General features: G+C 38.3%; 1 pseudogene; it reads left to right on the top strand.

Annotated features, from left to right (window-relative positions):
* Positions 1–8,603: 8,603 nt before the first annotated feature.
* On the top strand, positions 8,604–16,465 carry LOC131393698 (olfactory receptor 1J4-like; annotated as a pseudogene).
* The last annotated feature ends 8,437 nt before the right edge of the window (positions 16,466–24,902 follow it).

Genomic DNA, 24,902 nt, shown 5'->3' on the forward strand with positions numbered 1-24,902 from the left:
GACTCCATCAAAAAACTGTTAGAACTAATACAAAATTCAGTAAGGTGAAGGATACTAAATCGACGTAGAAAAATCAGTTGCATTTCTGTACACAAACAACAAAGTATCTGAAAGAGAAATTAAGAAAACAATGTCATTTATAATAGCATCAAAAACAATAAAATACTTAGGAATAAACTTGACCAATGAGGTGAAAGACTTCTACACTGAAAACTATGAAACATTGATGAAAGAAATAAAAGACATGAATATAAGGCAAGACATCACATGCTCATGGATTGGAAGACGTAATATTGTTAAAATGTCCATACTTCTCAAAGTGATCTATAGAATCAATGCAATCCCCTTCAAAATCTCAGTGGCTTTGTTCACAAAAATTAAAAAAAAAAAATCCTAAAATTCCTGTGGAAACACGAAAGATCTAGATTTGCCAAAGAAATCTCAAGAAAAAAGAACAAAGTTGGAGGCATCAGGATTTTTGATTTCAAAATATATTACAAAGCTACACTAATCAAAAGAGTATGGTACTAGCATAAAGACAGACATATAGAGCAATGGAGCAGAATACAGAGCCCAGCATTAAACCCTCACATATATGGTGGACTAATATTTGACAAGGATGCCAAGAATAGACAATGGGGAAATGATAGTCTCTTCAACAAACGGTGCTGGGAAAACTGGATATTCATACGCAAAAATCTCACAATAGCAAAGACATGGAAACAACCTACGCATCCATCAATGAATGAATGGATAAAGAAGATGTGGTATATATATATACAAGGGAGTATTATTCAGCCATAAAAAGAAGGAAATCCTTCCATTTGTAACAACATGAATTAGTCTGGAAGACAGTATGGTAAGTGAAATAAGCCAAAGAAGGAAAGATAAATACCGTATGGTATCACTTATAACTGGAATCTAGAAAAAAGTGAAATTCATAGAAACAGAGTATAATGGTGGTTGTCAGGAGCTGGAGGTGGAGAAAATGGAGAGGTTTTGGTCAAAAAGTTATCCAGTTATAACTTGAATATATTCTGGGGATCTAATAAACAACATGTTAAGTATAGTTAATAATACCGAATTATGTACTTGAAATTTTCTAAGACAGTAGATCTTAAGTGTTCTCACCACACACACACACACACACACACACACACACACACACAACTATGGAGGTGATGGACGTGTTAATCAACTTAAAGAAGAGCAAAGTGAGAGAAGTTTCACTTCTCGGTTTAAAAATTTACTGAAAAGCTACAATAATAAAGGAAGTGTATCATTGGCGTAATGATAGAGAAAAATGAAACAGAATCGAGGATCCTGAAATAAACCACGGAAGGAATAAACCTTGTATTTGTGGTCAACTGGTTTTTGACACAGGCATGAAGGCGATTCAATGGAGAAGAGATAGTCTTTGCAACAAATGGTGCTGATAAATTGAATAACCTCCTGCAAAGCCTTAAACTCAGACCCTTACTTCATCCCATACATAAAAGTTAACTCAAAATGGAACATAGACCTAAATATAAGTGCTAAAACTATAAAACATTTATGAAAAAAATAGAAGAAAATCTTTGCTTCCTTGGGTTAGGCAAAGATTGTCAGATGATCCATAAAATAAATAATGATAAACTGGACTGCATCAGAGTTCAAACTTTTGCTCTGAGAAAGACACACTAAGAAAATGAAAAGAAAACCAAAGATCAAGAGAAAATATTTGAAAATTATATATATGATAAGGTTCTAATATCCAGAATAGACAGAGAACATCAAACACAAAAATCACATGCCATGCAGCATGTGCTGTTGAAACAGGAGGAAGAGCAAGTGCACACAGTAAGACATGGCTGTCAGAGAACAGGTTGTGCGTGAATAGAGTTCACATGGTTTCCACACTCTTCTGGGTACCAGACATCTTAAGCCACCTCCTCTTCTGCCTCCTCCTCAAACTTGCCCTCATCCTTGGCGGTGGTGTCCTGGTACTGCTGGTACTCTGACAACAGGTCATGTATGTTGCCCTTGGCCTCAGTGAATTCCATCTCATCCGTGCCCTCACATGTGTACCAGTGCAGGAAGGTCTGCATGGGATCACGGCCATGAACTGATCTGAGATGTGGTTGAACAATGCCTGAATGGCTGTGCTGTTACCGATGAAGATGACCGACATTTTTTTTTTTTGTTGGTGTTTTTATTTAAATTTATACAAATGTGTTGTACTACATGCATCATTCTTTTTTTCACTTTACCTGATGCTTAAAAATCATTTTCTGTTCATATATTTAAATTTAGTTTGTTTCCCTTACTTTGAGATGGTTTTTGTCAATGAATATATATCACATTCTAGACATCCACTTCTGATTGGCAGACACAGGAAGCTGTTTCTATTTTCAGGCAATGACAAATCCTTCTGTAGGGAGCATGCTAGTACCAACCTCCCTCCCACCCTTGGCCCCAACCCCTACAAGTTTGTAATGTCTCTAGGTTCAGTACTTCAAATTGCTGAGTCTTTCAGAATCTGTTTTTAAAAAATGTTTTTCTAAACCCATCTCCCATATTTTCTTCTAAGCATTTTAGAGTTTTGCTTTTTCATTCTAATGTTCAGTCTTGTAGATTCTTTTTCCTTTTTTGGTATGGTGTAGCACAACTGTCTAATTATTTCTCCACATTGAGAAGCTGTTATTCTGGAATGATTTTTTTTTATTGATGTTTTAATGGTTTCTAACATTGTGAAATTTTGGGTTGTACATTTTTGTTTGTCCATCCCCATATATATGACTCCCTTCACCCCTTGTGCCCACCCCCCACCCCCATTGCCCCTGGTAACCACAGTCCAGTTTTCTCTGTCCACGTGTTGGTTTATATTCCACATATGAATGAGATCATACAGTGTTTGTCTTTCTCTTTCTGGCTTATTTCACTTAACATAATACGCTCCAGGCCCATCCATGTTGTTGCAAATGGGACGATTTTGTCTTTTTTTACGGCTGAGTAGTATTCCATTGTGTATATATACCACATTTTCCTAATCCAATCGTCAGTCGAGGGACACTTGGGTTGCTTCCACTTCTTGGCTATGGTGAATAATACTGCAATGAACATAGGGGTGCATAAGCCTCTTTGGATTGTTGATTTCAGGTTCGTTGGATAGATTCCCAGTAGTGGGATAGCTGGATCATAGGGCATCTCTATTTTTAATTCTTTGAGGAATCTCCATACCGTTTTCCATAGAGGCTGCACCAATTTGCATTCCCACCAGCTGTGTATGAGGGTTCCTGTTTCTCCACATCCTCTCCAACATTTGTTGTTTTTTGTCTTGGTGATTATAGCCATTCTAATGGGCGTGAGGTGGTATCTTAGTGTTGTTTTGATTTGCATTTCCCTGATGATTAGTGATGTTGAGCATCTTTTCATGTGCCTATTGGCCATCTGTATATCTTCCTTGGAGAATTGTCTCTTCATTTCCTCTGGATGGCCGACATTTTTTGTTCCCAGGGCAGGATATGACAGACAGCTGTTTTCACATTGTTGGGGATCCACTTTCATTCTAGATTCAACCTGGATATCCAGTTTCCCAGCACCAATTATTGAACAGGCTATACTTTCCCCATTGTGTATTCTTGGAAACCAAAGATTAGTTGATGGTGTATGTATGGGTTTATTTCTGGGCTCTGTATTCTGTTCTATTGTCTATATGTCTATTTTCATGCCAGTAACATACTGTGTGGATTACTATAGGTTTGTAGTATACGTCTGGCTTTGTTCATTTGATGCCTCCAGTTTTGTCAATTTTTCTCAAGATTGCTTTGGCTTTTGTGGGTCTTTTATGGTTCTATATGAATGAAATGAATGGTGGCAGTGGAATGTGTGCTCTAATGCAGTTCAGGGTGAGTAGTGTGGGAATCTGCAAAGGCTGGTACTACTCTGTCTGGGCCTTTCTGTGATGTATGGAGAGGCAGATTCCATTGCTGTGTTCTTCATAGGTCAAGGGTGTTCATGGCCTCTCCTCCTCCTCATGACTAGGAAGAGGGGAGGCCAACATGTCATTGACGTTAGGGACACCTTCTCCTGAGACTCCTGTGGTTCAGCCCCTTTGACTCCTGCAGAGGATCCATCCCCAGAGGAAGGCAAGAAATTGAGTAATTAGTTCTATTGGCTTATTCTCTAACCAGAAGTTTGGGGTTGTGTTCCTCTGAGTCTCAGTCCTGTTGATAAATATGGATCTTCCTGCTCATTGTTCTAGGGCTTGTAAATAGGCATGGAAGGTGCTAAAGATCCTTAGGCCATGGAGGCATAAGAGATGAGTATTCAGGTAGCAGCCTGGACCAGCAACAATTGGCATTGATCAGAGCAAGGTAGGGAACCATCACTTGGCCTTCATATGTGTATTTTTGTGAAGACTAGGAGAGAGAGAACAAAGGCGGGTTTACTTTGCTTGTATAACCATGTGATTTTATTAGGTAACTGACACACAAACTGACCTGTATGATGCTACTAGCCACATGTGGCCATGAAATTAAAATTAAAATTTTGGTTCTTGGTTGCACTAACTGAATTTCAATTCCTCAGTAGTCACATGAGGCTAGTGCTACTCTATTGGACAATGCAGGTATAGAACATTTCCATCATTATAGAAAGTCCTATTGTATAATACTGATAACAGATTAGAGAGAGCTGAAAATCTCCTGCCAGCGCATGTGTGTGTACTTGTGTTGGCGTGTTCATGTTGCTTCTTGTTATGTTGTGTGTTGTGTTTGACTACATGTGATTCTTAGTGTGTGTAGTGCAGTTTCTGCATGTATGTGGTTTGTGAGTTGTCTGGGTGACTGGATGTGGTGTTTGCATGTTTTTTTAAATAGCTTTATTATGGTGTAATTGACATACAAAAAAACCCTGTACATATTTAACATATATGATTTGACGAGTTTGGACATGTGCGTATACTTGTGAAACTATCACCACGATCAATGTAATAGACATATCCATCATCTCCAAAAATTTCTTATGTCTCTTTTTTTGTGTGTGTGGTAAGGAAACCTAACATGAGTTTTACTCTTTTAATGAATTTGTAAGTGCATAGTACAATATTGTTGACTATAGGCACTGTGTTGTATGGTAGGTATCTAGAACTAATTCATCTTGCATAACTGAAACTTTACATCAATTGAATAACAACTCTACATTTTCTCCACCACCTAGCTCTTAGTAACCGCCACTGATTCTCTGCTTCTATGAGTTTGACTATTTTAGACACCTCATAAAAGTGAAAACAAAAAAAAAAATTTGTCTTACTGTGACTGGCATATTTCACTTAGCATATGTCCTCCAAGTTTACCCATGTTGTCACAAATGGAAGGATTTCCCTCTTTTTAAAGGTAGAATGATATTCCATTGTATGTATCCATTCAGCTGTCAATGGACATTTGGGATGATTCCATAACTTAAGTATTGTGACTTGTGCTCCAATGAACATGGGGGTGCAGATGGCTATTCAAGATCCTGACTTCAATTCTTTCTCATGTATCCCCAGAAGTGGGATTGCTGGATCATATGGTAGTTCTATTTTTAATGTTTGGGAGCACATCCACACTGTTTTCCATCACAGCTGCACCATTTTACATCCCCACAAACAACGTAGAAGGATTCCTGTTTATGTGCTTTTTCTGTTGTGTGTGACAAAGTGTTTCATTTTGAAGTTGTATGTAAGTTGATATGAATCCATGCAAACCTCTACACTTTCAATCAGGATGAGTATAGGTCTGAGAGGGCCAAAAAATGGCACCTTGGGTTTGTTTGATTCTGTGTCACAGTATGTCACTCTGTGTGTCAGTTTTTGTGTACAACACACTCACATTATAATTCTCTTCACCTTGGATGGGTGTAGAGCAGAGGGCCAAGTGAGTGACATAGCAATACATGTATGCATTTGACCTGGTGAAAAAGCGTCACAGCCTGACTCTTCTCTTGTCTCAGCTCTAGAGATAAACAGGCAGCTCTAAGCAAAGTCCTCTTTATGCTGAGTTGGTGGCAATTTGCCTTGTGGTTTGGAGGCTACTGAACTTCTCTGGGGACCTGAATTTTCTCCAGTGACTTTCAATGATTTCTACATTTCCACTTTGGGAAACACGGCGTAGTCAATTTTGGAACCTTATCTAGTTAGTTAGATGACTGTGAATTCTGATATATCTCTATGGTCCTACAGCATCTGTAAAATCTTGGTTCTCTGGCCACATCATTGCGCAGATTCTCATGACACTCACACTCACTTTGCATGTATGCTCAGAACTCAGCGATTCGAAGCATTGAGTATGGAAATGGAGAGAGAGAGACAATGACAGGTATGAAGTAAGTTATTTATTGGCAAATTTATTAAAAATGCTATGAGTCAAGTGCTATGGATGTACTAATCTTCAGGGGCCATGGTCTGGGCCCTAACTGTTTCCCTGGATGTGGGAGAGAGACCATAGAAGTAAACACACATTTTCAGGAAGCTACTTGATCTTGCTTCATGGCCTCTTCATACCTTTGTTATCCTTAATTCCTGATGTGTGATCTTGGTCACTCATCCTGCCAAAATAATAGTTTTTTATTTTTGTCACTTCCCTTTTTTTTTTTTTTTAGAAGACATAAACAAACATGATATTTTATTTAAGAATTATTATTACATCAGTTGTATTTTTAAAATTTAGTTCAGAATCATTAATTTCTCAGCTTTGTCAACTAAGTTGCACCCACACTCATGTTAAACTACTCATTTAAGATACTAGTAGTGGGGCCGGCCCTGTGGCCCAGTGGCTAAGTGCACGCGCTCCACCACTGGCGGCCCAGGCTCGGATCCAGGCGCGCACTGACGCACCGCCTGTCCGGCCATGCTGAGGCCGCGTCCCACACACAGCAACCAGAAGGATGTGTCACTTCCCTTTTAACTGCTAGTTTTAGTCAACAATTTATTAACTAATTAATATATTTTATAAATTAAAAAAATTTATTGTGATAAAGTATCCATAACAAAAAATTTACCATTTCAGTGATTTTTTAAGGTTTTTATTTTTATTTATTTTTATTTATTTATTTATTTTTTAATTTTTTGTTTATTGCAGTAACATTGGTTTATAACATTGTATAAATTTCAGGTGTACATCATTATACTTCTATTTCTGCATAGATTACATCATGTTCACCACCCAAATACTAATTACAACCCATCACCACACACATGTGCCGAATTATCCCTTTCACCCTCCTCCCTCCCCCCTTCCCCTCTGGTAACCACCAATCCAGTCTCTGTCTCTTAGTGTTTGTTTATTGTTGTTATTATCTACTACTTAACGAAGGAAACCATACGGTATTTGACCTTCTCCCTCTGACTTATTTCACTTTGCATAATGCCCTCAATGTCCATCCATGTTGTCACAAATGGCTGGATTTCATTTCAGTGATTTTTAAGTGTACAGTTCCATGGCATTAAGTACATTCACATTGTTGTACAACCATCACCACCAACTGCCTCCAGAACTTTTTATCTTCCCAAACTGAAGCTGTATCCGTTAAACAATAACTCCTCATTTCGTTTCCCCCAGCCCCTGGCAACCACCATTCTACTTTTTGTCTCTACGCATTTGACTATGCTAGGAATCTCATATAAGTAGAATCATACAGCATTTATACTTTTGTGATTGGCTTATTTTACTCATCATAATGTCTTCAAGTTTCATCTGTGTTGTAGCATGTGTCAGGCTTTCCTTCCTTTTTAAGACTGAATAATAGTCCACTGTATATATATACCATACTTTGTTTATTCATTCATTGGGCAATGGACACGGGTTGTTTCCATCTTTTGGCTATTGTGAGTAATGCTGCTTTGAACATGGTTGTACAGATATCTGTTTGAGACCCTGCTTTCAATTGTTTTGAATATATACCCGGAAGTGGAATTGCTGGATCATATGAGAATTCTAAGAACTGCCATAATGTTTTCCAAAGCAGCTGCACTATTTTTCATTCCTACCAGCAATGCACAAGGGCTCCAATTTCTCCACATCCTTACCAACACATGTTATCTTCTTTCTTTTTTTTTTGATAATAATCATTCTAATGGTGCGAAGTGAGTTTATGTATTGAGCACTTATTTTGTACGTGGTATGCTTTTTTAATCCTTCCAAAAATGCTGTAAGTGCTGTGTGTGTGTGCGTGTGTGTGTGTGTGTGTGAGAGCGAGCGAGCGAGAGAGAGAGCACACAACAATTGGCAAGAATCAGACACAAGCACATAAGCAGTCTAGCTACAGAGCCATGCTCTTGATCAGTACTCTGTGAGGTTGCTCACCAGAATGTGGGCTCCCCAAAGGAAGGGATGGTTTCTTATTTGCTACTTTATCTCTAGTGCCTATCATAGTGTTTCCACATGTGTTACAAAAAAAAAAAAAAGAATGAAAAATTTCTGATTTCCATTGAAAAGTTTGATGTAACATACTTTCTCCAAGTCACTATGTCAGTGTAAAGACAGATCTCATTGCAGTATGCATTACAGTAATTGCTAAGCTCAGTATTTCCAAGTTCCTGACATATCCCATTCCTCTTCATTCCCAGAAGAGAGAAAAACAGCATGAGGAGGGAGAACCAGAACAGCGTGTCCGAATTCCTTCTCCTCGGGCTCCCCATCTGGCCGAAAAAACAGGGCATGATCTTTGCCCTGTTCCTGGGCATGTCCGTGACCACAGTGCTGGGGAACCTGCTCATCATCCTGCTCATCAAGCTGGACTCTTGCCTCTACACCTCCGTGTACGTCTTCTTCAGCTACCTGGCTCCCTCTGTTTCCTTCTCCTCTGTCGCTGTCCCAAAGATGCAGTTAAACATGCAGACTCAACACCTATCCATCTCCTATTCAAGTTGTATTTCATAGATGTATTTTTACATATTTTTTGGTGGTATGAATAATCTCCTTCTTTCAGTGATGGCCTATGACAGGTACGTGGCCATCTGTCACCCTCTACACTACACCACCATCATGAGGGAGGGGCTCTGTGTGCTGCTGGTGACTGGCTCCTGGATTCTGTCCTGTGGCAGTGCCTTCCTCCTAGTCCAGGAGTCCTTCTGTGCTGACAACACCATTCCCCACTTTTTCTGTAGCCTCTCCATTCTACTCAGAGTGTCCTGCTCCAATATCTCTCTCAATGAGCTGGTCATATTCCATGCAAGGGATGTGACTGTCATTTTTCCATTGAGTGGCATCTTAGTCTCTTATTGCTGCACTGGGACCTCTATCCTGAGGGTCTCCTCTACTAAAGTGATCTGCAGAGCCTTGTCCACCTGTGGCTCCCACCTCTTTATGGGACAGTGGTGGCACTGTAGTTTTCCTCCTCATTGAGCAATTCCAATGACAGATACATGATTGCCTCACTGATGTATACAGTGGTGACTCCCATGTTGAACCCCTTCATCTATAGCCTAAGAAACAGAGACATGAAATTGGCTCTGGGGATTCTCTTCAGAAACTATATCCTTTTCTCCAAGTGAGAATCACCTAATCATGTTCTTATTTCACCTACTGACCTTGTCAGAGATGCCTTCTTGAAAAATTGTGTGTTGACCACCCACGTTTCCTACACCCTCCCAAATGTCAGTCAAATGGGCAGTTATGTTACTGGACACAAGCCCTTTTGCTTTAGTTACATCTGTGGTCCATTTATTCTTCCAAAACCCTAAATACAGCATTTCCTGCAACACACGTTCATCTTTGTAGTCTTCAAAGCACCAAAATCCTTATTAGCAGGTGTATGATTGATCATTCTGAATAGGTTGCCTACTGTTTTGTCTTTCTGAAGAGAGATGAGAGATTTGCTAAGATAACAAATCACACCAACCTCCTCTGTCAAAAGGAAAACATGACAGCAGAATTTTATGCTTCCTTTTTAAAGATAAAATCAGTTTTGCTTTAGGCTAAGATCACAGGTAAGAAATGTGATTGTATTTTGGACTAAGCTGTACCTTCTCACACCCTGAGTTTCTGACTCCCAGGTGGTAGATGGTCAGAATCCTCAAATGTGTTATGGTACCTTTATCTATAATGAAAAGAACATTTTGACCCTCAAGCACACCCAGTTTAAATTTTGTGGAACATTGTTTTCATAGGTAAAAAAGAAAAAAAAAACCCTCCTCAGCAATAGGTAATATAGCTTTTAATTATAAATCACAGTTTCTGTCTACTGAAGTAAATGAGACATAAATCAGTTCCTCATTTCCTTTTTCTTGCCTTTCATTTCCCAAAGGTACAAATGTGCTATAGTTCCTAATGCTTAGTTTTAGTAAAGTCCAGAATGTCTCTTGTCTTCATGCAGTAGCTCATTAATAAAGTGGTCTGGATGGTTTGCTAAAACCTAAATAAACTTTAGCTTGATTGTCCCTGTGACAAGAACTTAAGGGAATGCAAAGGAGTCAATTCAATTACCAAATTTCCCCATTGTAGGAAGACTAATTTTTCCCTCAAAGTTGGATTTTTTTGTAGTGATAACAGCCTACTTCTGTCTGATTAATTTTAGTCTGGGAGCATGAATATTGCCTTGTTCCCAAACTGAGAGATCTCACTTCTAACAGGGAAAAGCTAAATGCATGAATTCATAATTCATGCATGCAAAAATATTTACTGCATGACTACTATATGCCAGGTGATTTTCTAAGTCCTGGGAATACAAGTTAAAAAAAAAAAAAGACCCACAAATCGATACCCCTGCAGAGTTTACATCCCAGCACTCCTGACCCCACTCATCATGCTCCTTTCTTTCCGCAGCAGTTTTTAACCTTCTAACACATCATAAGCTTAACTTATTTCGTTTATTGTCTTTGTTTCCCTCCTGGAGTGTAAGCTCTACAGATATGGGTTTTTGTGTCAGAAATAAGGAAATAAATTCTAAGTTCTGTTTGTAGGTAAAATCTCTGTGAGTAAAGGAAGCATAAAAAGGGGGAGCAAGAGTGCTGGGGGGTTAATTTAACATTGTGTGGTCCAGGTAGAGCTCATTGGAAAGGTCACATTTGTAGACGTTTGTGAGGAGAGGAAGCAAGCCATGGGGCTATACGGGGGAAAAGCATTCCAAGCATGAAGATTAGCAACTAGAAATACTCTGAGGTAAGAGGGTACCTGGCTTATCCTGGAACATTAAGGGGGCCTCTGTAGCTGACCAGGGCTGAGTGGGGGAGGGGAGGTAGGTGATAAGGCATCAGGGGACCAGATTTGCAGGGCACTTAAGGTCATAGTAGGGGTATTATTCAAGGTTCTCCAGAGAAATAGAACAAATAGTGTGTGTGTGTGTGTGTGTGTGTGTGTGTGTGTGTGTGTGTAGAAAGAAAGAGAGAGATTTATTTTAAGGCATGGGCTCATGCAATTGTGGAGGCTGCCAAGTCCAAAATCTGCAGGGCAGGCTGCCATGCTGAAAACGCAGGGAAAAGTTGCAATTTGAGTCCAAAAGCAGTCTACTGACACAATTGTCTCTTTTTAGGAGGAGTGCAGTCTTTTTCTTAAGGTCTTCCGCTGATTGGATGAGGCCCGCCTACATTACGGAGGGCAATGTGATTTACTCAGAGTCTGCTGGTTGCGATGTTAATCCTATCCAAAAAAGACCTTCGTAGAAACATCTAGAATACTGTTTGATCAAATATCTGGGTACCATAGTCTAGCCAAACTGACACATAAAATTAGCCGTCATGGTGGAGTTTTTGGTTTTCAGTCTGAGTGATTTGGGAACCCATTGGAGGGTATTCAATAGAAGAATAACATGAACATACATAATTTTGTTATTGTTTCTCTAAAAAACAGATTTTTTGAGGTATAAGTGACACACAATAAAGTTCATATATTTACAGTATACAATTTGAATAGTTTTGACATATGTATGAAATATAACCACAAGACATCAACATCGTGAAGTTTCTCCATGCTTATCCTCCAGCTCCCTTTTGCCCCTCCCATCTGTCCCCAGGGGAATCACTGATCTGTTTTCTGTCACACAGCTTAGTTTGCATCTTCTAGAAGTTTATCTAAATGGAATAATACAGTATGTATTTGTTTATTGTCGCCTTTTTTCGCTCAGCACGAGCATTTTGAGATTCACTCATGTTGTAATATGTATCAACAGTTCATTCTTTTTATTAGCGAGTAGTGTTTCATTGTATGGATATACCACAGATTTTTGGCCATTCACCTGTTGATGGACATTTGGGCTGTTTCCAGTTTTTGATCATTAAATAAAGCTGTTATAAACATTCTTGTGTAAGTCAATGTATAGACATATACATTCTTTTTTGTTGGGCAAACACCTAGTCACATTCTAGGTGTATGTTTAAGTTTAAAAAAAAAAAGGTCAAACTGTTTTTCAAAGTGGTAGTACCATTTTACATCCCCACAAGCAGTGTATGAGATTTCCGGTTTCTTCATTGCTTAAACAACATTTGAGAGCAGTACTCCTTTTAGTTTTAGCCATTCTAAGAGGTGTGTAGTGGTGTAAACCAGTTTACAGACCTGGAACCACTTGACTGGAGAAAGAACCCTGTAACACTGGGTATTTTTTTTGAGCTTCTCCCTAGTTCTGTGCCTGACTTTTATTGTATCTCAGCACTTTTCACCATTGACCTACCATTTATTTTGCATTAAATTTTTTTTCTGCACCCCCCACCTGCGTGTGTGTTCCATGAGAGGGATTATGTTCATATGATTCACTCCTACATCACCAGGGCATATATCAGTGCCTTACTTGTGTGAGCGCCTTAATCATTATTTGCTAAGTGAACAAGTGCATGTGTGAACAAATAAATTCATTCAAGAATTACCAAGTGCCTATTGTGAGCCATAGCTGATCCCTAGTGATACAAAGACATTGACAATAAACCTTAACATTTATTAAGCCTTTATTATGTGCTCATTTAACCATCCTCCAAATTCACACTAAGAGTATTATTATTATTTCCACTTTGAAAACCTGAGTCTCAGAGATCTTTGATAAATTCCTCAGGTATGCTCTGTTAGTAAGAGGGAGAGCAAAGAGTCTTTTTTTCCAGAGCTTATAGACTCAATCTCCCTACTCCTGAGCAAGGCACAGATCTTAGCCTACAGCACCTCACAGGTGATTGGGGAGACCTGTAAATGTTTGAGGAGTTCTGTGTTCTAATGGAGGCCTGTGTAGGTGTTGTGGGGGCCTGCAGAAGCCTGCTGAAGCCCTTACACAGCCGGGGCCATACACTCCTGTACAGAGAAGCTGAACTCATGTTGCAGAGGCCACAGGTGACTAGGGAACATCCTGCTTCTCATCTGGAGACTTGAGCAGAAGCCCAAGGGATCACTGACACCAGGGACACTTTCTCCTGTGACTCCAGTTGCATCTCAGTCCCTCTGGACCCTAAACATGTTTCTTCTCAAGGGGCCAGGAGGAAATTGGGCAATTAGCAGTTAGTTGACTGCCACTCTAGTCAGGAACTTGGGGCTTTTTCCCTCCAGTTCTCTTTCTGATGGCTAAAAGGAAATCTTCTTGCCCATTGTTTTGAAGGTGGTGAACAGACATGAAAGTCTGTAAAGGTCCTTGGGCCATCAAGATTTGCTCTTTTTCTTTGGATCCTGAGTCTTCTGGACAGAAAGTGAGGATTCAGGGAACAGCACAAAGCATAAGGTATCTGAACTCATAGCACCGACATAAGTCTCCACAGTTGAGTGTGTGTGGGGTCTGTGGTGTGTGTGTGACTGTGTGTGTGTGTGTGACCACTTTTCCACTTGATAGCTTTGTGTCCTTGGGCTTGACTTCTCTGATTCTCTGCATCCTCCACTGTCAAGTGGGAATAATAATAATTGCTGTAAGATCTCATCTGTAAGGTGCTTAACAAGTACGGGGCACATAGTAAGCACTCAGTAAGTTGTAGCCTTGTGGAGGTTGGGACACCTGACTCTCCATTTCCTACTGCTCAGGAGACAATATTTGGTACAAAGACAGGAATACTAGCCCCATCTGAAGGCTCTCTCCCAACACTCCAGGTCTCAGTTTTTCCTCTTCATTACTAAGCATTTTCCCAGCCACTTGTTGCTGATGAAATCAAAGTGCCATATCTGTACTGTACCCTTCCCTTCAAATTACAGCTCTATAGTTTTATTAGGTGCTCTTGTTCTCCTCCAGGAAATATTTGAGATCCTGTGTTAAGTCTGATCTAGCAACCTTCAGCAAGAAGCCAGTCCTTGGCAGAGGGTGAAGGACGTGCCCCCTCCTCATGCCCCATGAACTGAGCCAACCACTGACACCAAGCAACTCCCTGGTCTGGAACAAGCATCTACTGCCAGATTATTACACAACAATGTTTGTGTCAAGTTCCTCTCCCAAGCGTATGGGTATTTTAACATTTAAACTTAGTTTAGCCTCTCCTACCTCCCATGGAAAGAAATTGGTGGATTCTCCTTCCAGTGAAAAGATTATCAGAAAATCTACTTTTAAGACCAGACTCCACTGGTCTCAAATCTATACAGTACAATACAATGTCTATGTGACATTTTGTAAGTGATTTCGCTACTCCTGTTAGTAAAGTGGAAGAAAAAAAATCGCTGTCTTCTCGACTTCCCAGATGCAACATAAACATTGCTGGACTGAATGAAATTGAAGGCGTATAAAACCCATTTGCAAACTAAAGGACTATAGGAATATGAGTGACAACAGTTATCTGAGCAGGAGAACGCCTTCAAATGCTGACATAATATTTCTTAAGGTCCTGGGTCTTTTGTCCAATTAAAGAGAGAGAGAATCAGTAAGGTCATAGGATCAGAGACTCCAACAAATGTAAAAAAAGCCACAAGAATTATGAGTACATCAGTTACTAACTGTGTGATCATACTAGTTTCTTACTCCTTTTGACTACGTATATAATGAAGTTTCAATAACACCTACCTCCTAGGACTGTTGAAAATATTTAATGAGGCAATAATGCAAAAATGTATTTGTCTGACATAGTGGTCATTAAATATCAATTATTATCAGTGTGAATCAGCATTGGGAAATAGTGATGGTCAATCAAGTGATTGTGAATTCTAATAAACAATCCAATCTTTCAGTCTCTCCCAGTTCTCACCTCACAGATCTCAGATTTCAGGAGTCTTCCACCCTGTGAATACCCAGATATGAGCCAACTTGGAGCACCAAATATAGATGGATATAGATGGAGATATACGAACTGAAGTAAGGTAATTTCTTGGCAAAAAGGTAAACTTGCACTAAAGCAAGTTCCACCAGGCAATTCACCCCAATGATAGGACGTAAACTCAGAAACTCCCCTTGAAAGCATGAGAGCTCAGACAGGTTAACACAAATTTTAGGTCAGCTACTTGGTCCTTTGTGCTGAGGGTGTGTCGCTTGCTTTGGTAACAGTAGGTGATGATAGAAATTCAGGCAGTTTTTCCTTCTCTCGAGGAGAAAGTAAGAGACACTACTGTGGTGGCCATAATCACACTTTCAAAGTCTTTGACGTTTCCCACTCCCCATCATCCCCAACAGAAAGAATAGGAGCATGAGGACGGAGAACCAGAGCAGCGTGTCTGAGTTCCTCCTCTTGGGGCTCCCCATGCAGCCAGAGCAGCAGGGTGTGTTCCTCACCCTGTTCCTGGGCATGTACCTGACCACGGTGCTGGGGAACCTGCTCATCATTCTGCTCATCAGGCTGGACTCGCACCTCCACACCCCCATAGACTTCTTCCTCAGCCACTTGGCTCTCACTGACGTCTCCTTTTCATCTGTCACTGTCCCAAAGATGCTGATAAACCTGCATACTCAGGATCAATCCATCCCCTATGCAGGGTGTGTAACACAGATGTATTTTTTCATATTTTTTGGTTGTATTGATAATCTCCTCCTAGCAGTGATGGCCTATGACAGGTACGTGGCCATCTGTCATCCTCTCCACTACACCACCATCATGCGAGAAAACCTGTGTGTCTTGCTAGTGGCTGTGTCCTGGTTATTCTCCTGTAGCAGTGCAATGTCTCACACTCTCAGCCTGCCCCGGCTGTCCTTCTGTGCTGAGAACACTATCCCTCATTCCTTTTGTGATCTTGCAGCTCTGCTCAAATTGTCCTGCTCTGACACTTCCATCAATGAGATGGTCGTCTTCACTGTGGGGGCACTGGGAATCATCATACCACTGACTGGCATCCTGGTCTCTTATGTCCGCATTGGGGTCTCCATCTTGAGGATTCCCTCTACCAAAGGGATCTGCAGAGCCTTGTCCACCTGTGGCTCCCACCTCTGTGTGGTATTTCTATTCTATGGGACAATTATGGTTCTGTACATTTTCCCATCATCAAACAACTCCAATGAGAAAGACATAATTGCTTCAGTGATGTACACAGTGGTCACCCCCATGCTGAACCCCTTCATCTACAGTCTGAGGAACAGAGACATGAAGGGGGCTCTGGGGAAGCTTTGCAGAAGGGAGATATTTTTCTCTAAGTGATAATCACCTCACCTTCTCAGTTCTTAATCACCAAACGGCACTGTGAAAGATCCTGCCTTGGAAAACTATGCAGAGGACCATCCTTATTTCTAGCACCCACCCCTCCTCCCTGTTTTCAGTCGCTTGATTTGGCTGTTCTTCCTGTTTGCTCCACCTGAACTCAGTGAGTTCATTCATACCTCCAGGCACAGACACACTAAGTGATATTTGCAGTAGCCATCTATGATCTTTGAACCAACTTCTTTTTGTTTTGTCTTTGTTTTATGTCTCTCTGTGTTTTTATAACCGTGGGATCTGGCACATACAGTAGCACCATTATCTCAGTTGTCTTCAAAGCACCAAACTTCTTTTAAGTCATGGGTGGCAATTATCATCCTTAACAATTAGAGTATTGCCTTATATTCACAAACAGACCAAAAAAAACCCTTGCTTTGATGCATATGTTCGTCTTTAAAGAAAAAGAAATTTTGACTGTAAATTTGTTTGCTATTTGGATTTGTTAGACATATTTATAAGCTGTATCTTCTCATTCTTCAATGAGAATGACAAGATGCCCATGTTGAAGAACATTAGAAGTGTCATATGTAGTGTGGTTTCAAAATGACAATCTTTTGCAGTGTTTATGTGGCCCACTTACATGAGTTTGTATCAGCGTTTATGAAACTTAGTGGTGTAGATAATCAGAACACCTTTAAAATGTCTGTATAAAAATAAATGATAATCTGCATTTTAGCAATCAGCTCCTTAGTTTCACTCTCAATTTTTTAAAATATTTTTTTTTCTCAAGTTGTAAATCTCAACTTAACTCCAAAGTTTAAGGTAAGGAAATTTGGAATGCTGGCTTATTAATGGAGTAGCTGACTAATTAAATGCTTCTTATGGTTTCCTAAAATGTAAACACAATATAAAACTTCTGGCAGGTGATTCTAATGTACAGCCAAGGTTGAGAATACCTGGACTAAGTGATTAAGAGCAAGATATGTAACTGAATCAAGATGCACGTCCTGAAAATAAATATCCGCACCCACACCAGGAATTGCTGTAGATAATTGATATGGTATAACCCAGGATGAAAATTCTGCTACAATTTTGCAACACAGCGGAAAGAACCTGTTATCCTTGGGAGCCTTGTAGATAATGCAATGTGGACCAAACATCAAGAATCAACCCTTGAAGAGGCTTTGGAACAGGGCAAGTGTATGTTGATCTCCCATCCTCCAGATAGTGACTGGATGGAAAAAGCGTATTCTTCCAAAGGAATCTGCTTGGAAATATGAAGACGGAAAAAAAATCTGTCCATAGTAAATTTTTCTGTGAAAGACATTTGTGTGGAAATTCTTCCCAAGTGTGAAAATTGTGTTAATTAAGATAATGGGAGAGAGGTCTGAATGGAAATGTCTCTGTTGTCCAAGGAGAGTACTGATTATTTCTTATTTCTTCATTTTCACTTACAGTTTTATTGGGGTGTAAATGACATACGGTTATAAAACATTCAACTTAATGTATTTTGACATATACGTGTGAAACCATCACCACAATCAAGATAATGAACATATCCTTCACACTCAAAACTCACCCTGAAAAGTTTCCTCAGATGCCTTTGTAAGCCTGCCCTCTTCCCCTTATTCCTGATATTAGTAATTTGTGACTTTTCTTTTTTTTCTTGATCAGTCTGGTTTATCAATTTTATCATTTTTCTCAAAGAAACAACTTTTGGTTTTATTGCTATCACATATTGTTTTATGTTTCCTATTTCACTAATTTCTGCTTTTCTCTTTATTATTTCCTTTGTTTTGCCTGCTTTGGATTTAATTTGCTCTCCTCTTTCTAGTTTCTTAAGCAGAGATCTTAAGTAAGTAATATTAGACCTTTATTCTTATCTAATACAGGCATTTAGTGCTACGAATTTTCCTCTAAGCACTCCTATTGGTTTATGTCACAAATTTTGATATATTCTGTGCTCATTTTCAATCCGTTGAAAGTGTTTTCTAAATTTCCTTTGATTTTTTTCCCCTTGACCTGTGGTTTATTTAGAAGTGTGTAGTTTAATTTCTAAATATTTGGGAATTTTTTCCCTGATGTCTTTTATTGATTCCTAAATTAATTTAATTTTGGTCAGAAAGCATACTTAGTATGATTTGAATCCTTTTAAACTTAGTGAAACTGGTTGAGTGGCCCACCATATGGTCCATCTTGGTAAATGGACCAAGATGCATTTGAAAAGACTGTATATCCTGCTGTTCTGGGGTAGAATGTTCTATAAAGGTCAATTAGGACAAGTTGGCTGATAGTGTTGTTCACGTCTTTCATATGATTGGTCATTCCTCTCTGCTTGTCTATTGATGATTGAGAGAGGAGTGTTGAAATCTCCAATTATAACTGTGGATTTGTCTATTTCTCCTTACAGTTCTATCAGATTGTGCTTCTGTTTTTTTTTAACCTGTTATTAGGTATATATACATTTAGAATTTTTATGTTCTTTTGATGAATTTACCCCTTTATCACCATGAAATGACAGTGTTTTCCCTGGCAATATTCTTTGCTCTTAAATCTACTTTGTTTCATATGAATGTAGCCGCTCCAGATTTCTTTTGATTAGTGTTTGAATGAGAAATATTTTTGTGTCATTTAACTTTTAACTTATTTATGTCTTTATGTTTAAAGGGGGGCTTATTATGCATGGTATATATTTGCATCTTGCTTTCTGATCCAATCAAAGCATCTCTGCCTTTTAATTTGGGGTTTTAAATAGCTGACATTTAACGTGATTATTGATATGCTTTGGTTTGAATCTACCATGTTGGTGTTTGTTTTCTCTTTGTTTCATCTGTCTTTTGTACACTTTTCTCTTTTTCTCTGTCTTTTTTGGATTAACTGAGGCAGATTTTGTATTCTGTGTTATCTCCTTTAATGGCTTATAAGCTGTGTCTATTTTTTGTGGTTGTTTTGGGGCTTATAGCAAACATTTTTAACCTATCACAGACTAACTTCAAGTAATATTATACCAGTTCATGTTTAGCACAAGCGACTTACAATACACACTTCCATTTCTACTTTCCTAGATTTTGTGCTATTGTCATCATACATTTTACTTCTACATTTGTTATAAACCTCACTATTAATTTAATTTTTTGGATTTAAACAATTAATTATATTTTAACATGACTGAAATGAAGAGCATTTGTTTTAATTTATCTACATGTTTAAGATTTCTGATCTTCTTCAACAAGATTTCAATTTCATATCACTTTCTTCTGCCTGAGGACCTTTCTTTACCTATTACTTTAGGTGTTTTCTGGTAATTAGTATTTTTAGGTCTTTTACATCTGTAATTCTTTCTTTCATTCGTTTTTTGAAAGTTATTTTCACTGGTAAAAACTTCCAGCTTAACAGTTTTTTCTCTCTTAGACTTTAAGGATTTTGCTTAGTTGACTTCTGGTTTGAATTATTTCCAATGAGAAATTTGCTCTTATTCTTATCTTTCGTCAAAATGTGTGTTTTTTTTTTCTCAGTCTGCTCTCAAGATTTTCGCTTTATCACTGGTTTCAAGGAATTTGATTATGATGTGTTTCATTGTAATTTTTTATATTTTTTAAGATAATAATTTATTGAGGTATGATCAACTTACAAAAAGCTGTAAATATTTAATGTATACGACTTCACGAGTTTAGTGTTAAGTATACACCCATGAAATCATCACCACACTCTACACTATAAACATATCCATCCTCAACAAAATATTAGCAGATCAAATAAAACAGTACATTAAAATGATCATACACCATAATCAAGTGGAATTTATTTAGGGTTGCAAGGATGGTTCAACATCTGCAAATCAGTTTGATACTCTACATTAACAAAATGAAGGATAAAAATCATATGATCGTCTCAATAGGATAAAGAAAAGTGTTTGACAAAATTGCACATCTATTTATGAGACAAACTCTCAACAATGTGGGTATAGAAGGAACATACCTCAATAAAAAAGGCCATATAAGACAAGCTCACTGCTAATGTCATACTCTATCATAAAAAGCTGAAAGCTTTTCGTCTAAGATTAGGAACAAGACAAGGATAGACACTCTCACCACTTTTATTCAACATAGTATTGGAAGTCTTAGCCAGAGCAATTAGGAAAGAAAAAGAAATACAAGGCATCAAAATCAGAAAGAAATTGTCACTGTTTGCAGATGGCATGATATTATATATAGAAACCCAAGGACTCCACCAAAAAGCTGTTAGAACTAATAAACAAATTCAGTAAAGTTGCTAGAAACAAAATCAATATACAAAAATCTGTTGAATTTCTATACACTAATAATATACTATCTGAAAAAGGAATAAAGAAAACAATATCATTTATAATTACATCAAAAAGAATGAAATACCTAGGAATAAATTTAACCAAGGAGGTGAAAGTCCTGTACACTGAAAAGTATAAGATTTTCATGAAAGAAACTGAAGGAGACCCAAGTAAATGGAAAGATATTCCAAGCTCATGGATTGGAAAAATTAATATTGTTAAAATTTCTGTAATACCCAATGCAATATGCAGACTCAAAGTAATCCCTATCAAAATTCCAATGGCATTTTTCTCAGAAATAGAAGAAACCATCCTAAAGTTTATATGAAACCACAAAAGACTCCAAATAGCGAAAGCAATCTGTCGGGGGAAGAGGGAGAATCTCCCTCTGCCCTTTCCCTTAAGGTTCTTATGGCTGGCCAAATAATTAACAAGACAAGTTAGCAGGAGAAAATAATACCAAGTTTAATAACCTGTATACATGGGAGAAACTCAGAAATGAGCAACTCGTCCCTCTGTCTAAGCTGCTTGCTTAAGTATTGCAGCTAAAGGCGAGGAGCGTGTTGGGGGTGGGTAGTGGCCTGGGACTTCAGAGGGCAAGAGGACAATTCTTTTCGGGGTCATCTATAGATAATGTGGTCAGGGAGAGATAGAGTTTTTTGATAAAAAGGGGCTTGATGCCCCTCCCATTGTAACATCTATTTTACATTATCATTACAGCCATCGTGATAGAAGATCTGTTCCAGGAATGAGCCCCATGTCAAATTCTTTAGGCAGTTAGTGGGGGAGGTCAAATGTCCCTCAGAGAAAACAATCAAGGTAAAGAGATATATTTTAGGACGGCCAAATCTTGATCTCCCACAAATCTTAAGAAAGAAGAACAAAGCTGAAGAAATTATGCTCCTTGATTTAAAACTATTACAAAGCTATAGTAATCAAAACAGTATGGTATTGGCATAAAAGCAGACACATAGTTCAGTGGAACAGACTAGAGAGCCCAGAAACAAACCCACACATATATGGTTAATTAATTTGTGACAAGAAGCCAAGAATATACAATGGGGAAAGGACACTCTCTTCAATAGATGGTGTTGGGAAAACTAAACAGTCACATGCGAAAGAGTGAAACTGGACCACTATCTTATACTAATCACAAAAATTCACTCAAAATAGATTAAAGACTTGAACGAAAGACCTGAAACCATAAAACTCCTAGAAGAAAACATCGTGAGTAAGCTCCTTGACTTTGGTCTTGATGATGAATTATTTTTTTGAATTTGACACCAAAATCAAAGGCAACTGAAACAAAAATTAACAAGTGGGACTACATCAGACTAAAAAGATTCTGAACAGCAAAGGAAACCATTAACAAAATGAGAAGGCAACCTACCAAATGGGAGAATATATTTGGAAATCATATATCTGATAAGGGGTTAATATCCAAAATATGTAAGAAACTCATACAACTCAATAGCAAAAAACCAAACAATCCAATTAAAAAATCGGCAGAGGAACCAAAAAGACATTTTTCCAAAGAAGACTCACAGATGGCCAACAGGTAAATGCAAAGGTGCTCAGCATAACTAATCATTAGGGAAATGCAAATCAAAACCACAATTAGATATCACCTCACTTGTATTAGAATGGCTATTATCAAAAAGACAAGAAATAACAAGTGTTGGAGAGGATGTGGAGAAAAGGAAACCCTTAGGCATTGTTGGTGGAGATGTAAATTGGTGCAGCCACTATGGAATATAGTATGAAGGTTACTCAAAAAATTAAAAATAGAACTTCCATATGATCCAGCAATTCCACTTCTGAGTATTTATCCAAAAAAAGAGAGAACACTAATTCTGAAAGATATAGGCACCCCCCATGTTCATTGCAGCATTATTTACAATAGCCAAGATATGGAAACAACTGGAACGTCTGTCAATGGATGAATGGATAAAGAAGATATGGTGTATATATAAAATGGAATACTATATGGCCATATAAAAGAATGAAGTTTTGCCATTTGCAAAAACATGGATGGACCTCGAGGGTATTATGCTAAGTGAAATAAGTCAGACTGAGAAAGAAAAATTCTCTATGATCTCACTTATATGTGGAATTAAAAAAATAAAACAAGCTCATAGATACAGAAAACAGATTGGTGGTTGCCAGAGGTGGGAAGAAAGGGGTGGGTGAAACGGGTGAAGGCAGTCAAAAGGCACAATCTTCCAGTTATAAAATAAATAAATCATGGGGATGTAGTGTATGGCATGGCGACTACAGTTAATAGTACTGTATTGTATATTTGAAAGTTGCTAAGAGAGTAGATCTTAAAAGTCCACTTCAGAAGAAAAAAAAATTTGTAACTATGTATAGTGATGGATGTTAGCTAGATTTACTCTGGTGATCATTTCATAATATATACAAATATCAAAAAATTATGTTGTACACCTGAAACCAATCTGCGGGCATACCTCATTTTATTGTGCCCTACTGTACTGTGCTTTGAAGATATTGCATATTTTACAAGACCCTCCACCAGCAAAAGGATTATGACTTGCTAAAGGCTCAGATGATGGTTAACATTTTTTAGCAATCAAATATTTTTTCATTAAGGTATGTACATTTTTTTAGACATAATGCTATTGCACACTTAATAGACTACAGTATAGTGTAAACACAACTTTCATATGTGTTGGGGAACCAAAACATTTGTGTGACTCACTTCATTGTGATAGTTACTGTATTCCAGTGGTCTGGAACGGAATCCACAATATCTCTGAAGTATGCCTGTAATGTTATATGTCAATTATACCTCAATAAAAGAAAAACCTCTTAAAAGAAAGACCAAATCTGATAAAGAACATATATCTAAAAAACCTAAAGAAAACATCATATTTCATGGTAACATTTTTAAGCTTTCCTCCAAGGTTTTTATTGAGACAAGGATTAATGTTATTCACTCTACTTCTTCCCAACAAACGTCTTTATATTATTGTAAGAAAACTGGCAGTGTTGAGCATTTAATTCATGTTCTAACATGACAATCCTTACAACATGGTTTTGGCCTGATTCTCAGCCATGGCTACCCTATGGACACAGGAGATAAAGAGAAATGTTTCTATTTATGGTGCGCTAGAGGCACTCTGATGCTTGTCCTTATTTAAGGCTTTGGGTTTTTCTTTGTTTGTTCATATTCTATGGGCAGTCACGATCAGCTATCCCACCCCATAAACCTTGTGGTTATTGTTATCTTCGTGGCTCTATGTCATAGTTACTTGATCTTTCCCCTTCAGCTCTATTCCATATCCAGCCACCACCAATAGTAATTTGAGCAATCAAGGTGTTACTATATCCCAAAGATTAGCAGTCTTTTATTGCCCCTCTCATTGTCATGAAGGTGATTCAGGTGCTCTTTAAATATATGAGGAACCTAATCCCAGAATCCTATTTTGAGAGTCTGTATCAAGGGCGATGTCTGGTGTCAATTACTATATTATGTAGGTCTCCGATGAGAAACAATTATACACTAGTTTGGTGACAAGCAGTTACCATCCTAGTTCTGAACACAGAAGAGTGAAAGCATTGTTAGCGTATGCCATGAGTGTTCTACCTGTAAGCAGAGGTCACTTGAGATGAGCTACAGCTATAGGTAGAGGAATGTAGGTAAACCAAACCGAGAGGGAGGAGGGAATGTTGACCTCCAGTCTCCTCCCTTGACTTAACTTCACAAGATCCCAGAGGTCCAGAAGTGTTAGAAATAAGAAACATAAGAAACAAGTTATTATGTTTTGAAAAATATAGAAAATGACCTTCAAAAATATAACAAAAAATTCAGAGAAAAGAAAAGGGTAAGTCACCTTGGTAGCAGTGTTAAATAGTTTAACACGAAGTGGAAAACCATCCAATCAACTGAAATAAAGTGAAATGTTCAAAAGGAATCGTTACAATCTACTGTGTAATTAGTATCTGCTGCAGACTGAATGTGTGTCCCCAAAATCCATATGTTGAAACCTATTCCCCAATGTGATGGTATTTGCTTGTGGTGCCTTTGGCAGGTGATTAGGTCAAAAGGTAGACCTCTCATTAAGGGATCAGTGCCCTTATAAAAGAGATCTCAGAGAGCTCCCTCACCCCTTC

This window comes from Diceros bicornis, chromosome 28, assembly GCF_020826845.1.
Source record: "Diceros bicornis minor isolate mBicDic1 chromosome 28, mDicBic1.mat.cur, whole genome shotgun sequence".
Taxonomy (NCBI): domain Eukaryota; kingdom Metazoa; phylum Chordata; class Mammalia; order Perissodactyla; family Rhinocerotidae; genus Diceros; species Diceros bicornis.